The 26596-nt window shown below is 43.8% G+C and overlaps 2 pseudogenes across 2 annotated transcripts in view; one reads left to right on the top strand and one right to left on the bottom strand.

Moving 5' to 3' along the window:
• The window catches only part of LOC311145984 (trafficking protein particle complex subunit 12-like), a 33867-nt pseudogene extending 7947 nt beyond the window's left edge, over positions 1-25920 (bottom strand). The window contains exons 1-5 of the transcript XR_014615590.1: positions 25906-25920; positions 24242-25548; positions 23928-24043; positions 6554-6667; positions 274-401 (exon numbers count right to left, since the gene is read on the bottom strand). The product of XR_014615590.1 is annotated as a trafficking protein particle complex subunit 12-like (transcript). The remainder of the gene's footprint in view (positions 1-273; positions 402-6553; positions 6668-23927; positions 24044-24241; positions 25549-25905) is intronic.
• Positions 25921-26036: 116 nt separating this feature from the next.
• LOC311145331 (EARP-interacting protein homolog) overlaps positions 26037-26596 on the top strand; it is a 34811-nt pseudogene continuing 34251 nt past the window's right edge. Inside the window, exons 1-2 of the transcript XR_014615589.1 lie at positions 26037-26099; positions 26225-26285. The product of XR_014615589.1 is annotated as an EARP-interacting protein homolog (transcript). The remainder of the gene's footprint in view (positions 26100-26224; positions 26286-26596) is intronic.

Genomic DNA, 26596 nt, shown 5'->3' with positions numbered 1-26596 from the left:
AGAACTGCAACACTGTAGGTTTTTCACGCTCAACAGTTTCCCAAGTGTATCAAGAATGGTCCACCACCCAAAGGACATCCAGCCAACTTGACACAACTATGGGAAGCATAGGAGTCAACATGGGCCAGCATCCCTGTGGAACGTTTTCCACACCTTGTAGGGTCCATGCCCCGACGAATTGAGGCTGTTCTGAGGGCAAAAGAGGTGGGTGCAACTCAATATTAGGAAGGTGTTCTTAATGTTTTGTACGCTCGGTGTAGGTGGTGTGTGTACCTCTCCTCCCAGGGTATACAGTAGGGTAGTATTCATAGTAGAGTTCAGGTTGGTCCAGGTTTCCAAACGGCTCCAGTATTCTGGAACAGGCTCAGCTTGGTGAGCAGGGCCAGGCGAACAAACCACAGCTGCAACAACACACACATATAGAACTTTACATATGTTTGTGTGTGTGTGTGAGCCCGATACGGTCGTCCTCTGTGTGTCTTAGCCTGCCTCTGCCCTCCTGTCGGAGTGTATGTGGTGTGTGTGTGTCAGCCCACTCTTGTCATCCGGAGTCTAATTTGTGCAGGCAGCTCCTGGCTTCCACCCCCATCCTCTCCTCTGCCACACACACACTGCCACACATACACATGTGCTGCGCCACACACACACACACACACACACCCTTCTACACACACAGCCAGACAGGAGGGTATGTTAGACTTGCCTCTCTATTGCCGACACACTGTACTGACACGTTAGGCCTGTCCCTGACCCAAAAAAAATCTTCATCGACCAAGAGTCTTCTGTTCTTTCGACCAATCAATTTTAAAACGTGTATTTTTCCATATATAGACACTTATGTGTTTTAATAAAATCAACTATATTCACTGAGCTTGTCTGATGATTTAAGCACACTGTTTGGTTAAATAATTAAGACACACAAATGACTAGAGGGAGTCCGACCAGCAATTGATTTGATTGTGTGGGGCCGGGCTCCGTAAAAAAAAAAAAAAAAAGACAGCGAGTGACTGTGTGACTCGCACCCGTTGTCTCTCTCTCCTCCCTGCTGCAGTGACCACCACAGTGTTTATCGCGTTGCTGAAGCTGCAACATAATTACAGCCATTTCTGACTGAAAAGTTCTGTTACCGAAATCCCTCATTTGTTTAGGAAAAACATTCCCTATTCCCTCAACCCTTGCTCTCTTTACGTGACACATGTATGCATCACATGCACATGACCAATAGGGCCTGACCTATAGCATATCATAATCACATTAATAAATTGGTTATAACAAACTCCGAACACCGTAACAGGAAAATAGATGCAGAGGACGTGACAAATAAACTCGAAAACGGGGGAATGTTTAAGCTACTGTTTGCTCAGGAGGTAAAGGGGAAGTCAGATGTGTGGAATAAATTTTACTAGTTGTGAAAAATACTGGAGATCAAGAAAAATAAGGTAAGGAGCTAGCGCTGCATGCATATTATGTGTGCCAAACAGGTGCTATTAGATTACAATATAATTTTTCTGACCGTTTGGAACAATGTAAACAACACTAAATAAATTCTAAGCATACCAGAGAGTGTGTTGTGACGTTTTTTTGCCAAGCCTTTATTACAGCAAAGACTAAAATGGAAAGGTTTATTTATTGTTTAAGCTAATTATTCCAGGCTCGCTTTATTTTATTTTAAAACTAAAATGCTTGATTGCATTTAAAATCATGAATGACTCATATGCTGTGTGATGACATTAACGAATGAATGACTGATTGATACAGTAGCCTATATAAATATTGAAATATAGGCCTAAGTAAGTTACGGTATTAAGACTAAACAGGATGTGCTCTTAGGCCTACAGCTCAATGATTGTTATACAAGGCTGCTACAGTATACTAAGCCTACTAATGATAATGACATGACTTATTATTATAATGATGATCGTAATAATAATAGTAATAAAAACAATAAGATGATATCAAGAAAAAGGAGCATTATTATTGTAAATATTTTTTGGACAATTTGGAAAAATGTAAACAACACTAAATGAATGATAAATAATACCAGAGACTGTTCTAACGGGGAAAAAAAGTGGAGAGCCTTTATTACAGCAAAGCAAAGATTAATAACAGCCAATTTTGTTTACTTGACATGTCATTGCATGAAGCTTGGTGCTCACGGAATCAGTAGGCTATTAAACAAACACTCAAAACAGGCAACAGAAACAGGATCTGTCTTATTTCTGTAGATATACACTACCGTTCAAAAGTTTGGGGTCACTTAAAAATGTCCTTGTTTTCGAAAGAAAATCAATTTTTTTGTCCATTAAAATAACATCAAATTAATCAGAAATACAGTATAGACATTGTTAATGTTGTAAATGGCTATTGTAGCTGGAAACGGCTGATTTTTAATCAGCATACAGAGGCCCATTATCAGCAACCATCAGTCCTGTGTTCCAATAGCACGTTGTGTTTGCTAATCCAAGTTTATCATTTTAAAAGGCTAATTGATAATTAGAAAACCCTTTTGCAATTATGTTAGCACAGCTGAAAACTGTTGTGCTGATTAAAGAAGCAATAAAAAACTGGCCTTCTTGAGACTAGTTGGGTATCTGGAGCATCAGCAATTGTGTGTTCAATTACAGGCTCAAAATGGCCAGAAACAAATAACTTTCTTCTGAAACTCGTCAGTCTATTCTTGTTCTGAGAAATGAAGGCTATTCCATGCGAGAAATTGCCAAGAAACTGAAGATCTCGTAAAACGCTGTGTACTACTCCCTTCACAGAACAGCACAAACTGGCTCTAACCAGAATAGAAAGAGGAGTGGGAGGCCCCGGTGCACAACTGAGCAAGAGGACAAATACATTAGAGTGTCTAGTTTGAGAAACAGACGCCTCACAGGTCCTCAACTGGCAGCTTCATTAAATAGTACCTGCAAAACACCAGTCTCAACGTCAACAGTGAAGAGGCGACTCCGGGATGCTGACCTAGGCAGAGTTGCAAAGAAAAAGCCATATCTCAGACTGGCCAATAAAAATAAAAGGCAAAAGAATACAGACACTGGACTTTTTCTTTGCAACTCTGCCTAGAAGGTCCCGGAGTCGCCTTTTGATGTTATTTTAATGGACCAAAAAATTGCTTTTCTTTTAAAAACAAGGAAATTTCTAAGTGACCCCAAACTTTTGAACGGTAGTATATATGGATGATTCATAAAGTCAGGCACATTTAACAGTTAGGCTATTGATTATAGACCTAATTAAGGTGGAGTTTCCTCTCTCCTCACTTTTCTTAGACAATAAGGCAAGGGCTGTTTTCTCATCTCCTCATTCTGCTGCTGCCTCCGCCGCATTGTTCTCAACACCAATATGCTGGTTAACTTTGCTATTATGTACATAGCAACATGGTCTAGGAAAAGGTGCCAATTCAACAGCACACTGATGTCTTTCAGAACCGCAGACAGCAACCACTTTCCAACGCGGGAGAAAGCAAATTTGTTATAAAATAATATTAATTTTTATTAGTGTTGCACCATTGTTCTGATGTAACATAACCATATACAATTTCAGTAGCACGTCTTGGAGTGATGGACTGTACCATCCCCACAATGGATTGGTCCACTCAGACATGCGCGAATCAGACATGCGTCTTGTACACCATGATATATACAGTACCAGTCAAAAGTTTGGACACACCTACTCATTATTTTCTTTATTTTTTACATTGTAGAATAATAGTGAAGACATCAAAACAATGAAATAACACATATGGAATCATGTAGTAACCAAACAAAGTGTTAAACAAATCAAAAAATATGTAATATTTGAGATTCTTCAAAGTAGCCACCCTTTGCCTTGATGACAGGTTTGCACAGCTCTCAACCAGCTTCATGAGGTAGCCACCTGGAATGCATTTCAATTACAGGTGTGCCTTGTAAAAAGTTAATTTGTGGAATTTCTTTCCTTCTTAATGCGTTTGAGCCAATCAGCTGTGTTGTGACAAGGTAGGGGTAGTATACAGACGATAGCCCTATTTGGTAAAATACCAAGTCCATATTATGGCAAGAACAGCTCAAATAAGCAAAGAGAAATGACAGTCCATCATTACTTTAAGACATGGTCAGTCAATCTGGAACATTTCAAGAACTTTGAACGTTTCTTCAAGTGCAGTCACAAAAACCATCAAGCGCTATGATGAAACTGGCTCTTATGAGGACCACCACTGGAAAGGAAGACCCAGAGTTACCTCTGCTGCAGAGGATAAGTTCATTAGAGTTACCAGCCTCAGAAACTGCAGCCCAAATTAATGCTTCACAGAGTTCAATAACAGACACATCTCAACATCAACTGTTCAGAGGGGACTGTGTGAATCAGGCCTTCATGGTCGAATTGCTGCAAAGAAACCACTACTAAAGGACACCAATAATAAAGAAGAGACTTGCTTGGGCCAAGAAACACGAGCAATGGACATTAGACCAGTGGAAATCTGTCCTTTGGTCTGATGAGTCCAAATTTGAGATTTTTTGGTTCCAACCGCCGTGTATTTGTGAGACGCATAGTGGGTGAACGGATGATCTCTGCATGTGTGGTTCCCACCGTGAAGCATGGAGGAGGAGATGTGATGGTGTGGGGGTGCTTGCTGGTGACGCTGTCTGTGATTTATTTAGAATTCAAGGCATACTTAAACAGAATGGCTACCACAGCATTCTGCAGTGATACGCCATCCCATCTGGTTTGCGCATAGTGGGACTATCATTTGTTTTTCAACACACCTCCAGGCTGTGTAAGGGCTATTTGACCAAGAAGGAGAGTGATGGAGTGCTGCATCAGATGACCTGGCCTCCACAATCACCCGACCTCAACCCAATTGAGATGGTTTGGGATGAGTTGGACCGCAGAGTGAAGGAAAAGCAGCCAACAAGTGCTCAGCATATGTTGGAACTCCTTCAAGACTGATGGAAAAGCATTCCAGGTGAAGCTGGTTGAGAGAATGCCAAGAGTGTGCAAAGCTGTCATCAAGGCAAAGGGTGGCTACTTTGAAGAATCAAAAATCAAAAATTTGTTTAACACTTTTTTGGTTACTACGTGAATTCATATGTGTTATTTCATAGTTTTGATGTCTTCACTATTATTCTACAATGTAGAAAATAGTAAAAATAAAGAAAAACCCTTGAATGAGTAGGTTTGTCCAAACTTTTGACTGGTACTGTATATTTTTTTGCTACTGCTCGACTAAAGAAATCTTGGCCTATTGACCAAACAATCGACCAGTCGACTAAATGGGGTCATCCCTAAGCTACATACACTATATATACATAAGTATGTGAACACCCCTTCAAATTAGTGGATTTGGCTATTTCAGCCACACCCGTTGCTGACAGGTGTATAAAATCGAGGACACAGCCATGCAATCTCCATAGACAGACATTGGCAGTAGAATGGCCTTACTGAAGAGCTCAGTGACTTTCAACGTGGCACCGTCATAGGATGCCATCTTTCCAACATGTCAGTTCGTCACATTTCTGCCCTGCTAGAGCTTCCCCGTCAACTGTAAGTGCTGTTATTGTGAAGTGGAAACATCTAGGAGCAACAACTGCTCAGCCATGAAGTGGTAAGCCACACAAGCTCATAGAAAGGGACCGCCAAGTGCTGAAGCGAGTAGCGTGTAAAAATCGTCTGTCCTCGGTTGCAACACTCACTACCGAGTTCCAAACTGCATCTGGAAGCAACATCAGCACAATAACTGTTAGTCGGGAGCTTCATGAAATAGGTTTCCATGGCCGTGCAGCCGCATACAAGCCTAAGATCACCATGCGCAATGCCAAGTGTCGGCTGGAGTGATGTAAAGCTCGCCGCCATTGGAGCAGTGGAAACGCGTTCTCTGGAGTGATGAATTACACTTCACCATCTGGCAGTCCGACGGACAAATCTGGGTTTGGCAAATGCCAGGAGAACGATACTTGCCCGAATGCATAGTGCCAACTTTAAAGTTTGGTGAAGGAGGAATAATGGTCTGGGGCTGTTTTTCATGGTTCGGGCTAGGCCCCTTAGTTCCAGTGAAGGGAAATCTTAATGCTACAGTATACAATGGCAACAGTTTTGGAAAGGCCCTTTCCTGTTTCAGCATGACAATGTCCCGTGCACAAAGTGAGGTTCATATAGAAATGGTTTATCGAGATCGGTGCCCTGACCTCAACCCCATCGAAAACCTTTGGGATGAATTGGAATGCTGACTGCGAGTCAGGCCTAATCGCCCAACATCAGTGCCCGACCTCACTAATGCTCGTGGCTGAATAGAAGCAAGTCCCCGCAGCAATGTTCCAACATCTAGTGGAATGCCTTCCCAGAAGAGTGGAGGCTGTTATAGCAGCAAAAGGGGGACCAACTCCATGTTAATGCACATGATTTTGGAATGAGATGTTTGATAAGCAGGTGTCCACATACCTTTGGTTATGTAGTGTACATACGTAAAACAGAAACATGACAACACACAAAAAACACTGACATGTAGGCATGTGCACCAGTATCGCACTTCTATTGCCACACAGAAACCTAGACAGACAGAACAGACAAACACCTGTAGTGACTCAGTGGTGTGGCTGGTGGGCTGGCCAGCCTTGCCGTAGCCCTGACCATGAGCTGTCAGCAGTCCGCCGGTCAGGTCCACTGCAGCACGCCAGTTCTTAGTGCTCTACAGGGGCACAGGAGGGACACACACAGCCGTTTCAACAAAACCAACAGACAAGGTGAGAGGACAGGCACACACACTGGACGCAATGACCTCCAAAATGAACCAACCCGGGCTGGCGACAAACAGTTAAAAAGGACATCTTATATTTCAATATTTTATTTGTGATGGTAGAGTGGTGGTGGTGGTAGTGGAGGGCAGCCAAAGGTCAGGGAAACACTGAGTAAGGTACAATGTGAGGGGACACACACACATAAAAGCAAAAGCTGTCTCCGCAAAAGGGGGTAGGTACAATACAGGGGACGAGGGGGCGAGTGGGGGGGTAAGAGGGTGTGTACAGTCGAGCCTCCCCATCAGTAAGCATGACAAGGTCAGCCTGGAGATTGTGTTTTAACTGCACGGCCAATGGCCATTCATCACAACCAGCCACCTAATTAGGCATCAGAGGATTACACACTAGAGATACAGATAGAGAGAGAGAGACAGCTAGCCTAGACACCACAGCTGAACAGCCCACCCTAGATCCTGACCACAGCCTCCCTCGACACAACAGCAGAACAGACAAATGAAGAACCGTCAACCCAGCAGACCCCACCACCTCCTAGCAACCCCCATGAAAATGCCTCGACACCCACTGAGGGCACACAAAAGCCACAGATTGTACTCCTTATGGACTCCAATGGGAAATACAGTGCATTCGGAAAGTATTAAGACTGCTTTTCCTCATCAATCTACACACAATACCCCATTATGACAAAGCGAAAAGGTTTTTAGAACATTTTGAAAATGTATTTAAAAGAAATACCTTATTTACATAAGTATTCAGACCCTTTGCTATGAGACTCAAAATTGAGCTCAGGTGCATCCTGTTTCCATTGATCATCCTTGAGATGTTTCTACAACTTGATTGGAGTCCACCTGTGGTAAATTCAATTGATTGGACATGATTTGGAAAGCCACACACCTGTCTAAATAAGATCCCACAGTTGACAGTGCATGTCAGAGCAAAAACCAAGCCATAATTGTGTCGAGGCAGAGATCTGGGGAAGGATACCAAAACATTTCTGCAGCATTGAAGGTCCCCAAGAACACAGTGGCCTCCATCATTCTTAAATGGAAGATGTTTGGAACCACCACGACTCATCCTAGAGCTGGCCACCTGGCCAAACTGAGCAATCGGGGGAGAAAGGCCTTGGTCAGGGAGGTGACCAAGAACCCGATGGTCACTCTGACAGAGCTCCAGAGATGGGAGAACTTTCCAGAAGGACAACCATCTCTGCAGCACTCCACCAATCAGGCCTTTATGGTAGAGTGGACAGACGCAAGCCAGTTCTCAGTAAAAGGCACATGACAGCCCGCTTGGAGTTGGCCAAAAGGTACCTAAAGGACTCTCAGACCTTGAGAAACAAGATTCTCTGGTCTGATGAAACCAAGATTGAACTCTTTGGCCTGAATGCCAAGCGTTATGTCTGGAGGAAACCTGGCACCATCCCTACGGTGAAGGATGGTGGTGGCAGCATCATGCTGTGGGGATGTTTTTCAGCGGCAGGGACTGATAGACTAGTCAGGGTCGAGGGAAAGATTAACGGAGCAAAGTACAGAGAGATCCAAAAATTTATAAATACCGGTTTTTGCTTTGTCAGTATGGGGTATTGTGTGTAGATTGATGGGGGGGGGGGGAATATAATCAATTTTAGAATAAGGCTGTAACGTAACAAAATGTGGAAAAAGTCAAGGGATCTGAATACTTTCCAAATGCACTGTATATATGATCAACTACAAATATTAGAATCAGCTATTGAAGATTACTGGATTCTCCAATTACATTGAATGAACTACAGGACAAAATACAAACCCTCCAACCTAATAATTACTGTGGAATCTGCATCAACAGCAATCTCGGAAAAATCATCTGCAGTAACATCAACAGCAGATTCCAAAATGTCTTCAGTGAAAACAATGTCCTTTGCGAGTGTCAAATTGACATTGTACCAAATACCAATTTGTAAGTCGCTCTGATAAGTCACTCTGGATAAAAGCGTCTGCTAAATGACGAAAATGTAAAATACCGTACGACAGACCACGTATACACCCTGCGCACCCTTACATACAAACAAAACAAAAGCAAAGTATTCTCATGCTCATGACTCAATTTGGAATGAGGGTCTGCTATAACAAATTAATGGAAAGTGGTGTTGGGGGAAAAAATATGACATTATAAAAATCAATGTACACAAATTGGCAATAAACACACAGATTCCTTTCCTCAGGGCCGTGGGGTGAGACAGGGATGCAGCTTGAGCCCCACCCTCTTCAACATTAATATCAATGAATTGGTGAGGGCACTAGAACAGTCTGCAGCACCCGGCCTCACCTTACTGGACTTGGAAATCAAATGTCTACTGTTTGCAGATTATCTGGTGCTTCTGTCCCCAACCAAGGAGGGCCTACAGCAGCACCTAGATATTCTGCACATATTCTGTAAGACTTGGTTGGGGACAGTAAGTCTCAGTTAAACAAAAATAATCCAAAAAAGGTCCAGTTGCCAGGCCAACAAATACAAATTCAATCTAGACACCATTGCCCTAAAGCACACAAATAACTATACCTACCTCAGCCTAAACATCAGCACCACAGGTAACTTCCACAAGGCTGTGAACGATCTAAGAGACAAGGCAAGAAGGGCCTTCTATGCCATCAAAAGTAAAATTTGGCTAAGAAATACTTAAAATCAGTTATAGAACCCATTGCCATCTATGGTTGTGAGGTCTGCAGTCCACTCACCAACCAAGAATAGACAAAATGGGACAAACAACCAATTGAGACTGCATGCAGAATTCTTAAAAAATATAATTAGTGTACAACACAAAACCCCAAACATTGCATGCAGCGCAGAATTAGGACTATTTCCACTAGTTATCAAAATCCAGAAAACAGCTGTTAAATTCCATCTAAAAGGAAGTGATGCCCACACATTCCACCACAAAGCCCTGACCTACAGAGAGATTAACCTAGAGAAGAGTCCCCTCAGCCAGCTGGTTCTGGGGCTCTGTTCACAAACACAAACAGACCCCCAGGACAGCAACACAATTAGACCCAACCAAATTATGAGAAAGCAAAAAGATCGCTAACTTCTATGTCTTCCTAGCAGCAGACAGTTGCAGCAAACTAAAACTAACATTGAAAAACAACCTAGCATGTGAACAAAACAATGTAACTGGCCAACAAACATAAGGACAAAGTCACACTTTAGTAGCCTTTCTTGTAACCTCGACCAACTTCTACATGTGGGCTTCGGATTTTAAAATGCTCTGTGTGACCACCCGCCAACGTGGCTGGTAAAATATACATACTTACCTGCCAATGACAACATCTACCTGCATTTTGTGAGTGGCTGGGTGTTAATTTCCAACTGTTCCTAACCTCCTGCTAAATGTATGACCACATTAAAGATACATATTTCCTACAGATCACACAGACCCACAAAGAATTTGAAAACAAAATCAAACATTAATAATCTCCCATATCTGTTAGGCAAAATACTGCAGTGTGCAATCACAGCAGCAAGATGTGTCCCGTTGCCGTGAAAAATAGGGCAATCAGTGGAGCACAAACAACATTGTAAATAACACCAATATTTATCATAGCTGATAATATAACCATTTTGAGTGCAATATTTACTGTTAAATTCCAATCGTTTTTTGTTGATGTTGTTTTGTGTCTTCTCACTTTTTTGTATTGTTTATTTCACTTGCTTTGGCAATGTAAATACATGTTTCCCATGCCAATAAAGCCCCTTTGAATTGAATTGAGAGAGAGAGACAGATCACAGAAAGAGCGAGAGGGGGGAGGGTGTGAGTGGTAAAGGGAGAACAGAAGAACAGAGAGAAGAGAATCTATATATCATTTGAGTGAGAGAACAGAGAGAAAGAGATAACTACCGTGGGGTATGCGTCAACAGCAACCTTGGGAAAATCCTCTGCATTATCATTAACAGCAGACTCATACATTTCCTCAGTGAAAACAATGTACTGAGCAAATGTCAAATTGGCTTTTTACCAAATTACCATACGACAGACCACGTATTCACCCTGCACACCCTATCCGACAAACAAACAAAACAAAGCCAAAGTCTTGTCATGCTTTATTGATTTCAAAAAAGCTTTTGACTTAATTTGGCATGATGGTCTGCTATACAAATTGATGGAAAGCAGTGTTGGGGGAAAAACATACGACATTATAAAATCCATGTACACTGTCGTAGAAATATATGACTCGAAAGTAGTCAACTCAAACATATCTCTCAAGAAACTAGAGCCTGTGAATCCAAAAATTAGACTTTTATTATCTAATAACGAAAGCCGAGCAGTTCCATGGAACGGCTGTCTCTCTCTGGCTTAGAGCTCCCTTTTATACACACACAAATGCACAAACATACTTCCATGGCATATTCAGTTACCCCCTTATGGCAAATTCCTAACTTATTTTAGTTCTGCACCACCCTTCTTTTCCAACGTCCAGCTGTCACACAATGTCCACTCCAAAAGGTCATGAATGCTTTTTCTATATGAAGCCTCTCATTCTATTATTCTATTGGCTGCGTGGCCTAGGCCCCTTCTTAAAAAAGAACTAATGTAACACATACTGTTGAGAGCTTTTGTGAAAGAGCACATACATTCATTTAAAACACAGTCATGTTTATTATATTTTACCTTTGGCATCTCCCTACATTTGCCTTAATGATACATAAAATAATCCTATAACACAAACAACAAGTGTGCGGTTAAAAATGGCAAAAAACACACACATTTCTTTCCACTGGGCCGTGGGGTGAGACAGGGATGCAGTTTAAGCCCCATCCTCTTCAACATGTATATCAATGAATTGGCGAGGGCACTAGAACAGTCTGCAGCACCCGGCCTCACTAGAATCTGAAGTCAAATGTCTACTGTTTGCTGATGATCTGGTGCGTCGGTCCCCAACCAAGGAGGGTCTACAGCAGCACCTAGATCTTCTGCAAAGATTCTGTCAGACCTGGGCCCTGACAGTAAATCTCAGTAAGACAAAAATAATGGTGTTCCAAAAAAGATCCAGTTGCCAGGACCACAAATACAAATTCCATCTAGACACTGTTGCCCTAGAGCACACAAAACACTATACATTCCTTGGCCTAAACATCAGCGCCACAGGTAACTTCCACAAAACTGTGAACGATCTGAGAGACAAGGCAAGAAGGGCCTTCTACACCATCAAAAGGAACATAAAATTAGATATACCAATTAGGATCTGGTTAAAAATACTTGAATCAGTTATAGAACCTATTGCCCTTTATGGTTGTGAGGTCTGGGGTCCGCTCACCAACCAAGAATTCACAAAATGGGACGAACACCAAATTGAGACTCTGCAAGCAGAATTCTACAAAAAAAATCCTTAGTGTACAACGTAAAATACCAAATAATGCATGCAGAGCAGAATTAGGCCGATACCGGCAAATGATCAAAATCCAGAAAAGAGCAGTTAAATTCTACATCCACCTACAGTGAGGGAAAAAAGTATTTGATCCCCTGCTGATTTTGTACGTTTGTCCACTGACAAAGACATGATCTGTCTATAATTTTAATGGTAGGTTTATTTGAACAGTGAGAGACAGAATAACAACAAAAAATACAGAAAAACGCATGTAAAAAATGTTATAAATTGATTTGCATTTTAATGAGGGAAATAAGTATTTGACCCCTCTGCAAAACATGACTTAGTACTTGGTGGTAAAACCCTTGTTGGCAATCACCGAGGTCAGATGTTTCTTTTAGTTGGCCACCAGGTTTGCACACATCTCAGTAGGGATTTTGTCCCACTCCTCTTCGCAGATCTTCTCCAAGTCATTAAGGTTCCGAGCCTGACATTTGGCAACTCGAACCTTTAGCTCCCTCCACAGATTTTCTATGGGATTAAGGTCTGGAGACTGGCTAGGCCACTCCAGGACCTTAATGTGCTTCTTCTTGAGCCACTCCTTTGTTGCCTTGGCCGTGTGTTTTGGGTCATTGTCATGCTGGAATACCCATCCACGACCCATTTTCAATGCCCTGGCTGAGGGAAGGAGGTTCTCACCCAAGATTTGACGGTACATGGCCCCGTCCATCGTCCCTTTGATGCAGTGAAGTTGTCCTGTCCCCTTAGCAGAAAAACACCCCCAAAGCATAATGTTTCCACCTCCATGTTTGATGGTGGGGATGGTGTACTTGGGGTCATAGGTAGCATTCCTCCTCCTCCAAACACGGCGAGTTGAGTTGATGCCAAAGAGCTCGATTTTGGTCTCATCTGACCACAACACTTTCACCCAGTTCTCCTCTGAATCATTCAGATGTTCATTTGCAAACTTCAGACGGGCCTGTATATGTGCTTTCTTGAGCAGGGGGACCTTGCGGGCGCTGCAGGATTTCAGTCCTTCACGGCGTAGTGTGTTACCAATTGTTTTCTTGGTGACTATGGTCCCAGCTGCCTTGAGATCATTGACAAGATCCTCCCATGTAGTTCTGGGCTGATTCCTCACCGTTCTCATGATCATTGCAACTCCACGAGGATGAGATCTTGCATGGAGCCCCAGGCCGAGGGAGATTGACAGTTATTTTGTGTTTCTTCCATTTGTGAATAATTGCACCAACTGTTGTCACCTTCTCACCAAGATGCTTGCCGATGGTCTTGTAGCCCATTCCAGCCTTGTGTGGGTCTACAATCTTGTCCCTGACATCCTCGAAGAGCTCTTTGGTCTTGGCCATGGTGGAGAGTTTGGAATCTGATTTATTGATTGCTTCTGTGGACAGGTGTCTTTTCTACAGGTAACAAGCTGAGATTAGGAGCACTCCCTTTAAGAGTGTGCTCCTAATCTCAGCTCGTTACCTGTATAAAAGACACCTGGGAGCCAGAAATCTTTCTGACTGAGAGGGGGTCAAATACTTATTTCCCTCATTAAAATGCAAATCAATTTATAACATTTTTGATATGCGTTTTTCTGGATTTTTTTGTTGTTGTTATTGTCTCTCACTGTTCAAATAAACCTACCATTAAAATAATAGACTGATAATTTCTTTGTCAGTGGGCAAACGTACAAAATCAGCAGGGGATCAAATACTTTTTTCCCTCACTGTAAAAGGAAGCGATTCCCAAACCTTCCATAACAAAGCCATCACCTACAGAGAGATGAACCTGGAGAAGAGTCCCCTAAGCAAGCTGGTCCTGGGGCTCTGTTCACAAACACAAACAGACCCCACAGAGGCCCAGGACAGCAACACAATTAGACCCAACCAAATCATGAGAAAACAAAAAGATAATTACTTGACCAATTGGAAAGAATTAACAAAAAAACAGAGCAAACTAGAATGCTATTTGGCCCTAAACAGAGAGTACACAGTGGCAGAATACCTGACCACTGTGACTGACCCAAAATTAAGGAAATCTTTGACTATGTACAGACTCAGTGAGCATAGCCTTGCTATTGAGAGAGGCCGCTGTAGGCAGACCTGGCTCTCAAGAGAAGACCGGCTATGTGCACACTGCCCACAAAATGAGGTGGAAACTGAGCTGCACTTCCTAACCTCATGCCAAATGTATGACCATATTAGAGACACATATTTCCCTCAGATTACACAGACCCACAAAGAATTCAAAAACAAATCCAATTTTGATAAACTCCCACATCTATTGGGTGAAATACCACAGTGTTCCATCACAGCAGCAATATTTGTGACCTGTTGCCACAAGAAAAGGGCAACCAGTGAAGAACAAACACCATTGTAAATACAACCCATATTTATGTTTATTTATTTTCCACTTTTGTACTTTAACTAGTTGCACATCGTTACTACACTGTATATAGCCATAATATGACATTTGAAATGTCTCTATTCCTTTGGAACGTTTGTGAGCGTAATGTTTACTGTTAATTTTATATAGTTTATTTCACTTTTGTTTATTATCTATTTCACTTGCTTTGGCAATGTAAACATGTTTCTCATGCCAATAAAGCCCTTTGAATTGAATAGAGAGAGAGCGAGAGAGACCAGTCACAATAGACAGTTTCCTTCCCGTACTGGAGCAGAGGTGGTCCATTATAGGAGATTTCACTGGGACACTAACCAGATTTCCATCCAACCTTTTTAGGCGAGTAAAGTACATGTCAGATGAAAAATGTCATGACATGCCTGATGGAAACAGAAAATGTGTTGGTAAACTTTTCAAATGTTGACAAAACAAAATACGCTCGAAAAGGTTGGATCTATTTCTGTTGTTAAAATTTACTATGTGAGAAATGTTGGTGGAAACGCTTCATGTGCAAATATTTATCTAATAACCGTCGGGAAAGCATGCAGTTTATTAGGCTACATATTAAATAAGGGTGGTGAAAGTGCAAGGTGATAAGCTTGATGCCCCTTTTCAATAAATATCGAGGGTCTTATTCTGGTGACATGATCATCGACGTTTGGCTGCCATTTGACAAATAAAAATGATCTTGCTCTTTTGTCCATAATAATATCATCATATACGCTATACCCACACTGTATCTGGGAGCTGTTGGCTAGAGCGCACGTGCCAATATCAGAGTGGGCACACTCGCTATATAATGCAACATTTCGCTATATAAGGCAAAACAATATGAGAAAATCATCAGTAGATCTGAAAATGTAACGGAAACCCATTTAACCGCAAAAGGTATTTTTATATGCTCTACGTCATAAAGCACAGCCTTTTGTCTGAAACAAGTAAATCTGATGGAAATACATCTCTGGTGGGAAAATGTGCATATTGTTTTTATGCAGATTTTAGAATAATTACTTTTAAAATCTGTTGCCAATTGGATGGAAACCTAGCTAATGAAAGACATCCACCCAGTCTCTTCCTTCCTTGCTCTCCCTCACGTACACACTCCCTCTCCCCCCTCACACCCTTGCCAGGGGTGCCTCTAAATCTTCATTAGGGGGTGAAATGAAGCTGAAAACCAGAGGCAGGGAGACGGCCAAAAGCAGCTGCAGCCACTGAGACAGAACCCACAGCCCCCACAACAGCACCCCCTCCTTGCATTTGGCTCTGGCACTCACTAGGGATAGTCTCTATGATGTTTATAATGTACTGTACATACCCTCACACCACCCTTAGTATATCCACCATAGAGCCTAATGTTGTGGCACCAAGTCAGAAGTAGTGCCACCCCTGGTCTAGAGAACCTATCAGAGAGGCTTCCAGCCAGGCTTCCTGTGTGTGCTCATAACATAACATGATGTCCTGCCACCCCACCCATGCACACCCAAACACTAGTAATGGAGGGAAAAAATCTAAACAATTACATATCGCAATATTATCTTTGGACGATATTATAAACAATACTTTGACTCCAGGTATTTTTTATTTTTTTTTAAGTAGCGTTAACTAGCACTAGTCAGCTGTACCTACGCCAAAACTCCAGTATTTTTCATCCTATAGCTTGTTCTCCATCGTATTTTTAAATGGTGTGCCAACATGTTTTCAGCACTTTTATTTCCATGACTGATCAAAATAAATGTTCTCATGCTCTCTCTAGTCTCTCTGTAGCAGACATACACAGAGTATACCAAACATTAGGGACACCTTCCTAATATTTAGCATAGCCTACAGTAGATTTACGTTTTTATTACTTCCAAAAAAAAATACTTTTTTGGGTTCTCATACGCTTACAATGATGTTTTGATTCTTGCTTGCACAGTCGCTAAGATTATATTTGGTTGTGATGTTTGCAAAATAACTATTTTGGATGCAGCAGTTGTTAGCTAGAATGCTAATGCTCATTGATATAAGCTGTAGCAAAAGCTAGCCAAAGAGCCATTTTACTGGTTGAAGTTGAAGTGTTTTTTAAGTATAACGCAGTTGATATGCGATGACACAAACATAGTTAGCAGGACATTCATACGAGCCTTAAAATCTTATTATAATCCAAAGGTAGTGTAAAATGCGCTCATAAGCAACATGTACAGTTGAAGTCTGAAGTTCACATACACCTTAGCCAAATACATTTAAACTCAGTTTTTCACAATTCCTGACATTTAATCCTAGTAAATATTCCCTGTCTTAGGTCAGTTAGGATCACCACTTTAATTTAAGAATGTGAAATGTCAGAATAATAGTAGAGAGAAAGATTTATTTAAGCTTTTATTTCTTTCATCACATTCCCAGTGGGTCAGAAGTTTACATACACTCAATTAGCATCTGGTAGCATTGCCTTTAAATTGTTTAACTTGGGTCAAACATTTCAGGTAGCCTTCCACAAGCTTCCCACAATAAGTTGGGTGAATTTTGGGCCATTACTCCTGACAGAGCTGGTGTAACTGAGTAAGGTTCGTAGGCCTCCTTGCTCGCACACGCTTTTTCAGTTCTGCCCACATATTTTCTATAGGATTGAGGTCAGGGCTTTGTGATGGCCACTCCAATACCTTGACTTTGTTGTCCTTAAGCCATTTTGCCACAACTTTGGAAGTATGCTTGGGGTCATTGTCCATTTGGAAGACCCATTTGCGACCAAGCTTTAACTGCCTGACTGATGTCTTGAGATGTTGCTTCAATATATCCACATAATTTTCCTTCCTCATGATGCCATCTATTTTGTTAAGTGCACCAGTCCCTCCTGCAGCAAAGCACCCCCACAGCATGATGCTGCCACCCCGTGCTTCATGGTTGGGATGGTGTTCTTTGGCTTGCAAGCAACCCCCTTTTACCTCCAAACATAACGATGGTCATTATGGCCAAACAGTTATATTTTTGTTTCATCAGACCAGAGGACATTTCTCCAAAAAGTATGATCTTTGTCCCAATGTGCAGTTGCAAACCGTAGTCTGGCTTTTTTATGGCAGTTTTGGAGCAGTGGCTTCTTCCTTGCTGAGCGGCCTTTCAGGTTATGTCGATATAGGACTCATTTTACTGTGGATATAGATACTTTTGTACCTGTTTCCTCCAGCATCTTCACAAGGTCCTTTGCTGTTGTTCTGGGATTGATTCACACCAAAGTACATTCATCTCTAGGAGACAGAACGCGCCTCCTTCCTGAGCGGTATGACGGCTGCGTGGTCCCATGGTGTTTATACTTGCGTACTATTGTTTGTACAGATTAACGTGGTACCTTCAGGCGTTTGGAAATTGCTCCCAAGGATGAACCAGACTTGTGGAGGTCTACAATTCTTTTTCTGAGGTCTTGGCTGATTTCTATTCATTTTCCCATGATGTCAAGCAAAGAGGCACTGAGTTTGAAGGTAGGCCTTGAAATACATCCACAGGTACACCTCCAATTGACTCAAATTATGCCAATTAGCCTATCAGAAGCTTCTAAAGCCATGACATAATTATCTGGAATTTTCCAAGCTGTTTAAAGGCACAGTCAACTTAGTGTATGCAAACTTCTGACCCACTGGAATTGTGATACAGGGAATTATAAGTGAAATAATCTGTCTGTAAACAATTGTTGTAAAAAATACTTGTTTCATACACAAAGTAGATGTCCTAACCGACTTGCCAAAACTATAGTTTGTTAACAAGAAATTTGTGGAGTGCTTGAAAAACAACTTTTAATGACTCCAACCTAAGTGTATGTAAACTTCCGAATTCAACTGTACACCTGTTCTGAAAGGCCCCAGAGTCTGAAACACCACTAAGCAAGGGGCACCACCAAGCAAGCGGCACCACGAAGACCAAGGAGCTCTCCAAACAGCTCAGGGACAAAGTTGTGGAGAAGTACAGATCAGGGTTGGGTTATAAAAAAACATCAGAAACATTGAACATCCCACGAAGCACCATTAAATCCATTATAAAAAAATTGAAAGAATATGGCACAACAACAAACCTGCCAAGAGAGGGCCGCCCACCAAAACTCACGGACCAGGCAAGGAGGGCATTAATCAGAGAGGCAACAAAGGGACCAAAGATAACCCTGAAGGAGCTGCAAAGCTCCACAGAGGAGATTGGAGTATCTGTCCATAGGACCACTTTAAGCCGTACACTCCACAGAGCTGGGCTTTACGGAAGAGTGGCCAGAAAAATGCCATTGCTTAAAGAAAAAAATAAGCAACACGTTTGGTGTTCGCCAAAAGGTATGTGGGAGACTCCCCAAACATATGGAAGAAGGTACTCTGGTCAGATAAGACTAAAATTGAGCTTTTTGGTCATAAAGGAAAATGCTATGTCTGGCACAAACCCAACACCTCTCATGACCCGAGAACACCATCCCCACAGTGAAGCGTGGTGGTGGCAGCTGTGGGGATGTTTCCCATCGGCAGGGACTGGGAAACTGGTCAAAAATGAAGGAATGATGGATGGCGCTAAATACAGCGTAATTCTTTAGGGAAACCTGTTTCAGTCTTCCAGAGTTTTGAGACTGGGACGGAGGTTCACCTTCCAGCAGGACAATGACCCTACGCATACTGCTAAAGCAACACTCGAGTAGTTTAAGGGGAAACATTTAAATGTCTTGGAATGGCCTAGTCAAAGGCCAGACCTCAATCCAATTGAGAATCTGTGGTATGACTTAAAGATTACTTTACACCAGCGGAACCCATCCAACTTGAAGGAGCTGGAGCAGTTTTGCCTTGAAGAATGGGCAAAAATCCCAGTGGCTAGATGTGCCAAGCCTACAGAGACATACCCCAAGAGACTTGCAGCTGTAATTGCTGCAAAAGGTGGCTGGGGGGGGGGGGGGTGAATAGTTATGCACGCTCAAGTTTTCCGTTTTTTTTGTCTTATTTCTTGTTTGTTTCACAAGAAAAAGTATTTTGCATCTTCAAAGTGGTAGGCATGTTGTGTAAATCAAATGATACAAACCCCTCAAAAATCAATTTTCATTCCATGTTGTAAGGCAACAAAATAGGAAAAATGCCAAGGGGGGTGAATACTTCCACAAGCCACTGTACCTAAAGGGGTCCTAAAATTCCAAATCAAATAGCTAAATGTTCCATGGTATGACAATCATAAAACAATTCCATATGTTAGCTTAGACTTTTAGAGATTAACAATTGACATCAATAAGGGATCATAGCTTTCACCTGGATTCACCTGGTCAGTCTATGTCATGGAAATAACTGGTGTTCTTAATGTTTTGTATACTCAGTGCATAGTGAGCAATATGTTTGGAACATCAAATCGCAATATCGCGTCACAATAGACCTATATATCATATCGGCACCTAAGTATCCTGACAATATCCTATCGCAAAGTCCCTGGCAAATCCCAGCCCTAGAAAACACCCAACAACATTAATAATAGAATGGTGTATCCCAGGAGTGAGTAATTTCAATTAGAAGAGGTGGGAGAGAGAACAGTAGAGTGATAATGCCATGAGTTATAATTTAGCTCCACTCATATTACTCTGCAATAAGAGGCACTCGGAGCCCCCCCAAACCACATGAGGATGAGATAAAATGCTGATTATATTGGCTGAAATTCAATGAGGAAATGCGGATGAACACAATGTGTATTGAGCAGGGCCACAGTGCAGGGCTAAATTAACACTCCCTCGTCTCTCACACTGGAGAAGGAAGTGGATTAGCTGTGCATAGTGTTCGCACACAGACAACAGCCAGGGAATCAACTTCATTTTAGCTCATCCCTTTTCATTCACCTATACTAAAAGGTTCAACAGAAGCCCTTGAGAGCACGCACACACACAGAGCTGGGGAGAGATAACCAAGAGGATGACAAGTCAGCTATTGTCAGATCATACACTGTTTGACTAGCCACAGTTCTGAGGGGCAACAGTGAGTGACTCCATAGGAGAGCAGGTGAAACCAAGCAGGCCTTGGGCAGCCAGCCGCCAGGGAGCTCCATCCCAACTCCATAGGAGAAAAGCCTAATACTTCAATAGAATACCACTGGATTTCCTACTCATACAAACACACAGAAACACACACAAGGCTGGATTATCAATTAGCAGCGTCGTGGGTTTAAAAGGGGTGAGCATTCCTAATTGTGTTGAAGATCACAAGTTCAGAGATTTTCCTTTGGTGAAGTAAAAACGCCCCGAAACAAAGCTGGCTGCACGCCCACTGCCAGGGCTCTCGCGAGATGCCAGCCTCCAGCCAAACACAGTAGAAAGGCTTCTCGCCCTATTGCGGGCCCTGTTCTGCATAACACACTAAGCTCCAGTGACACTTCAATTTAGCCCCAGCATTTTGAATGAATACAGAGGGGAGAGGAGTAAGAAAGGCAGTATAGCATCTAGGTGTGGATAGTGGCTAACTTGTCTTTGATGGTTTGGTGGAGGGCTGGAATCCTTGTATCAGTGGCCCTGAGAGACCAGTGCTTTGCCTCCAGGCCAGACGATGGACTGGCTGGCTGACTGTTCTAAAGAATACAGTAGTTTCTATTTGAAGGGATCCAAACATCTAGAGCCATGGGACAATAGAATAAAACAGATAATATGTGCAGTAACTTTATGACGTAACTATCTTTGGGCTTGCATAGAAGCTATGTATTACCCTATAATGGCTGTCTCTGGATGAGTTCCGAACGACGCTCCTTTGGGTGACATCAGTGCGTGATGATGTTGTCCACAGATGGATTTAAGGCTTTATATTCCCCTCTCCAAAACTCAGTAGCTAGCTGTATCTACATGGCCAGGCTTATGCTTATGCCCAGGACCAGCACTGAAGAGCACAGACAGCTATAGACTACTACAAACCGCTGACTTAGCACGGCCAAGTCTCAGTGTTGTAATGGATTGTTGAGGTAAATGACAACTCTCTGGCTGTACACCTCTAGGTAGCTATAATGCAGGTCAATGTGGTTACATAGGGGAGGGGAGGGAGCATCAAGGCTGAGGCTGACCCAGCCAAGGTGGGAGTAAGGTGGGGATGATGCTGATCATACCTCCCCCGGCCCCTGCCCCCCTCCTACACTGGACATATGGCTCCAACACACAGGCCCCAGGCCCAGACACCAGCACACTGGGAGGAGAGAGAGAGGTCATCGGCCACAGAGGAAGAGTGGGATGGAGGGAGAAAGGTGGCTAATCAGAGTGACAGATTAGCCAGCCCTGGGCCCTGCTGAGAGAGGGGACGCTGACCAGCCACAGGGAGGGAGGGAGGGAGGGAGGGAGGGAGGGAGGGAGGGAGGGAGGGAGGGAGGGAGGGAGGGAGGGAGGGAGGGAGGGAGAAATATAGTCCTTGGGCCAGAATCCCAATGGGGAGGGATTGTTGGAGAAGGGGGAGACAGGTCACCAGAGGGAGGAATGGAGGGAGGGAGATAGACAGAGGCCATGGATGATGCTGTGCAAGAGGGGGCAGTGGCTAGCTGACACTGGCCACAAGAGACAGGTCACACACACACAAGAGTCCAAGGAAATTAAGGTGGGGTGAGAGGAAGGGAGGGAGGGGTGGATGGAGTGAAGAGAGAGAAAAATAAAGGCCTTGAGCCCTGCTGAGCAAGAGGGGGAATGCTGACTAGCCGACTCAAGGGAGAGGACAGACTGACGGGTCACTAGCCCTGAAAGGAAGAAAAGAGAGAGGGGTAGAAGGAAGAGGGAGAGAGACACCCTGAGGGATAGAGGACAGCTAATCCAGCAGAGAGAAAGAGGACGTCTCCACTACACCAACATTCTACAGGGTTGGGGTTAGTTCCATTTAAAGTCACAGTGTGTAGCTATGATATTTGGACTCAGTTACTATATGTAAAGTTGATGCTAATAAGATGTTAGTTGAGCTCTACTACATGTGAATAATGTTTACTCAGTGGTGCATATCACTACTGCCGCTGTCTGTGGATCAGCGGGGGATGGAAGGATGGAGAGAGAGAGAGAGAGGAGAGAGAGAACGCAGCATCTGTTCACAAAGCCTCACTCTTACCACAGAGGTTGCTTCCTCCTTTTTTCCCCCTCGCTTCCCCTCCCTCATCTTTCTTCTTTCCCTGCCTAATAACTCTTCCTCCCTCCCTTTTCTCTCATCCTCCCTATATCTTTCCTCTTTCTTCTTCCCCTCCCTCATCTCTGTGCTCCTCCCTCTGTGTGAGCCAGCGTCTGTGCGTTCTCAGAAGGAGTGTGGAGGCAGAGGCAGTGGGTGCAGTCACACTCTGCCACTGCAGCATGAGTCACTGCCAGCTCCCAGAAGCCCCAAGAATCAGGGGGGGAGGGGGGAGTACATACACATCTCACTAGTCACTACAACCCCAGGGTACACACAGCTCTGTACAACCAGACACACGCGCACGCACACACACGCACACCTTGCCAACATTCACCGAGCGAATCGAGAAAGAGACCACCCAGGTGTCTCAAATTCGGTGCAATCAATCACAGCTATTGATCAGTGTAAGGTTGACTGGCTGAGTCGGTCTGGAGCTGTGAGGGCCACAGTGGAGGAGCAAAGCCCACTGACATTTCAACAGACCTGCCTGACTCACTCTCTCTCTCTCTCTCTCCCTCTCTTTTTATTTCCCTCCTTCACTCCCTCATTACACCGGGGAGCCGCCCACGCTAGCTGGTGTGCATCGGTAGGGTCGGTGACGCACACACACCAGGTGGTATTTTCAGCCTTCGGTCAAGTGGTCTACTCTGTGAGAGGGTGTATGTGTGTGTCCTGGCAGACTGCAGTCCAGCACCAGATGTGTGTGTGTTTGTGTGAGCAGAGTCCAGAAGGCCTTTAAATATGCACACAGCTCCCATGCATTATACATCGGCACAGCAGGAGAGAACTCAGAGCCTGGAGGATCTCCTCCCTCCCTTCTATTCTCTCTCCCTCACCCTCCATCTCTCTGCCGGCTGCTATGGTGCATAAGTTTTAAATACCAAGTGCAGGTCAGGGTAGTTTGCAGGTCAACGGCTAAGATGGAGGAGGATAGGGTGATGGAGGAGGAGAGGTCGTTATGTAGACTAATTTTCATGCTTTATGGGGGGGTAGGGGAGACAGGTGAGCCAGAGAAATTATAGGGTATTTTATGGAGCTGTGCTATTAACAACACCATTCTATGAGGAAGGTGAGGCATACTCTAGGTAGTCATCACAGAATGTCAAGGGTATCTATCTGCTGCATGCACACTAACCAAATTCAGCAAACATAGCCATTTACATGGTCTTCTACCACTGAATAAGTAGAAGTGCAGTGTTCTAAAAGGTGAAAGAGGTATAAGGGCAATCTGTTACCATGGAATTCCATGAGTAAGACAAGCCGTCATGAAAATAAGTTGTGTCTAACAAGGCACTACATACAGATGTATAAAATACCTGTTTGCACAAACACATTAACATGCACACACAGTGACTCACAATGAGTTTTTGAGGCCCAGGAAGGATTGTTCTACAGAGTTGGCTGTAAGGACCTGTCTCTTCATAGCTGCCTGCTCCCCCATGAGACGCACAATCAGGTCCTTCACAGCATCACCCTGAAACACACACACACAGGTATGCGAGTAGGTCGCAACATTTTTAGAGGACTAGGTCTATAAATAAGCAAATGATCCACTTCAAAAGCATTCATCGTACACAAGACTAGACACAGCTGTTGAAAGCAGATTTCCGAATGATATCGAACTGGAAACCCAGCTCTATGGGCTAATGGCATTAATGGCAAGCTAACCCACCTGCCGGGCCTGGCCAGCCACTCCATGTCCGGGCCTGGCCAGCCACTCCCTCTCCACAAACACCTGGCTGTCCAGCTGAGTTGCCACGGAGATCAGCACCTTCCTGGTCTCCTCAGAGGGCAGCCATGCGTCGTACCTCTTATCAGCTTCACTCATGTTCAGAGCCTTGGCAAACGGGTCGTCTCCCCCTAAGACCACTGTCTGCAGCTGGGTGAAGGGCTGAGGAGGGGCCGGGGCTGGCTCTGCTGCAGCCTGTTGAAGAGGCATGGGGGTTGCTTCAGTCTGGGTAGGCCAAAGGTGGACAGAGTGTACCCAGAGAGCTGGTGTTCGGGTGGGGCGGCTGACTTTGGGGACTCTGCGTTAGGGTTGCTGACAGAGATGAAGGAGGAGGAGGTGGTGAAGGAGTCAAAGAAGTCAGTAGCCGGGTTGACATGGCCGCGGTCAGAAAATAACTTGCTGAGGCTGGGACTTGCAGACCAGGGGAGCCAGTTTACTGGGGGTAATCTCTGTGCTCCCCCTGCCGCTGCCACTACTGAAGCTGGGTGATTTAATGAGGGTGGGCTGGAAGCCATCTGGCACCAGGGCCTGGGCTTTGGGCTGGCTGAAGATGGTGCACACAGGGATGGGCTCGTTCTTGGGTGTGGTCCCTTTGCTGCTGGCCTCCAGGGCTGCTGCCTCATGTTTAGGGGTGCCTAGGCTGTGGGTGCTGTCCTCTGGGGTTACAGCGGAGATGGTGACGGCGACAACGTCCTGCTCTTCAGTGGTTAGTTCCGGTTTCACATCCTCCACTGGTTCCTCAGGGCTAGAGGCTACTGGACTTGTCTGTATCATCACAGCCTCTATCTTGTTCTCAGTAGTGTCTTCTCCGATCAGATCATCCACTTTCTCCTCCTTCACCTCCACCTCCTTCTCTTTCTCCACTGAGGTCTTTTTAACAACTGCTGCTGCTGGCTCCTCCTCTCTCTCCTCAAACTGCTCCAGCAGGTTGTCCATGGGATCCACGTCGTCCTCCTCACTGTTGTTGGGGGAGTCAGAGACCACGACACTCTCCATCATCTGGTAGTTGAGCTTGTCCATCAGGCTCTCTGAGGATGTGCTGTGGCTGTCCTCCTGGGGAGTAATGAAGGACTCGCCCCCCCAGGTCAATGCTGTCCTCCTGGAACAGGACATCAGAGGAGGGCGAGAGGGTGGAGGCTGGCTCTGGAGGGATAAGGTCTTCACTCAGGCTGGGTTCAACCTCCACTGCCCCTGTGATGTCCAGGGTGACTGGCCTCTGGGCAGGAGTCTCGTTGCTATCCATATTTTCCCTGAGAATAATAGTATGGAGGAATCATAAATCAGGTTCACTAAAAATAAGATTTATTGGAAGTACTTTGCCATGTTCATTACAATGAAATGTCTCATACGGGGTTAGAAGCATATAAATAAAATGATTAATACAATTTCTATGGCTAGCAACGTTAGATTGTTGTGCCTTTTGCGTAATGATGCTCAGCTCGCTAACGTTAGGTACAGGTGCTTCAAATTGCAAAAAAAGGACATATCTACTTTTATAAATATATTCATACAAAACACTTTCTTACAGAAATCACATGTAGCGATGCATCAGCCTCCCCTATGAAGCTGTAAACCAATGTCAACAAAAACAAGGCGCTTTAGCTTACCTTTGCTTTGGAATGATGACGCTACGGCAATAGTGCGCCTGCGTGAATCTTCCAGGAAACGAAATGTACGGTGACCAATAGGAATCACACTTCCTACGTATCTGTCGAATCGGTATTCTTGAATATTTTACGCATTTTAAACCATAAACATCTGCTTTGTCCAGATATTTTTACGGACATTCAATGTACGCTACGTAAGTATTTATTTTAACGTTTGCGGAATTATAATAACATCCAGCGAGGTGATGGATAAATAGTGCAAGCAGCTTATTTGTGAAATCTCACATTAAACGTAACGCTTTCTATCAATAATCATAAGCTTGCAACATACGTGGGACATGGAGGACGATGCACCTGTGATATACGGCCTCGAATTTCAGGTACAGTTCCACGTCGGAGATATGCATGCATTAACGTTAGTTGGATACTGTATAGCTATGTCAGACAACCTCGTCCTGCCCCAGTATCTGTGCGTTAGAGATGTCGACGAGGAGTATGACTTTTCGACATCTCTAATGCACAGATACTGAGGCAACCTCGTCCTAGCAATGCAACTCCAATGTGGACAAATATTCATCTGAGCTCTCTTCAATGTACGTCAACATTGTTGGTTTGCAATTTCATCATGCTTGAGCGATACATTCGTCACGTAAAGCCCTGTATTAGCATATACATACATACATGGGTATAG

This window comes from Coregonus lavaretus (assembly GCF_964263955.1).
Source record: "Coregonus lavaretus genome assembly, chromosome: 18".
NCBI classification, from domain to species: Eukaryota; Metazoa; Chordata; class Actinopteri; order Salmoniformes; family Salmonidae; genus Coregonus; species Coregonus lavaretus.
The sequence above is the reverse complement of the archived record's forward strand: the minus strand, read 5'-3'. Positions and strand labels throughout refer to the sequence as shown.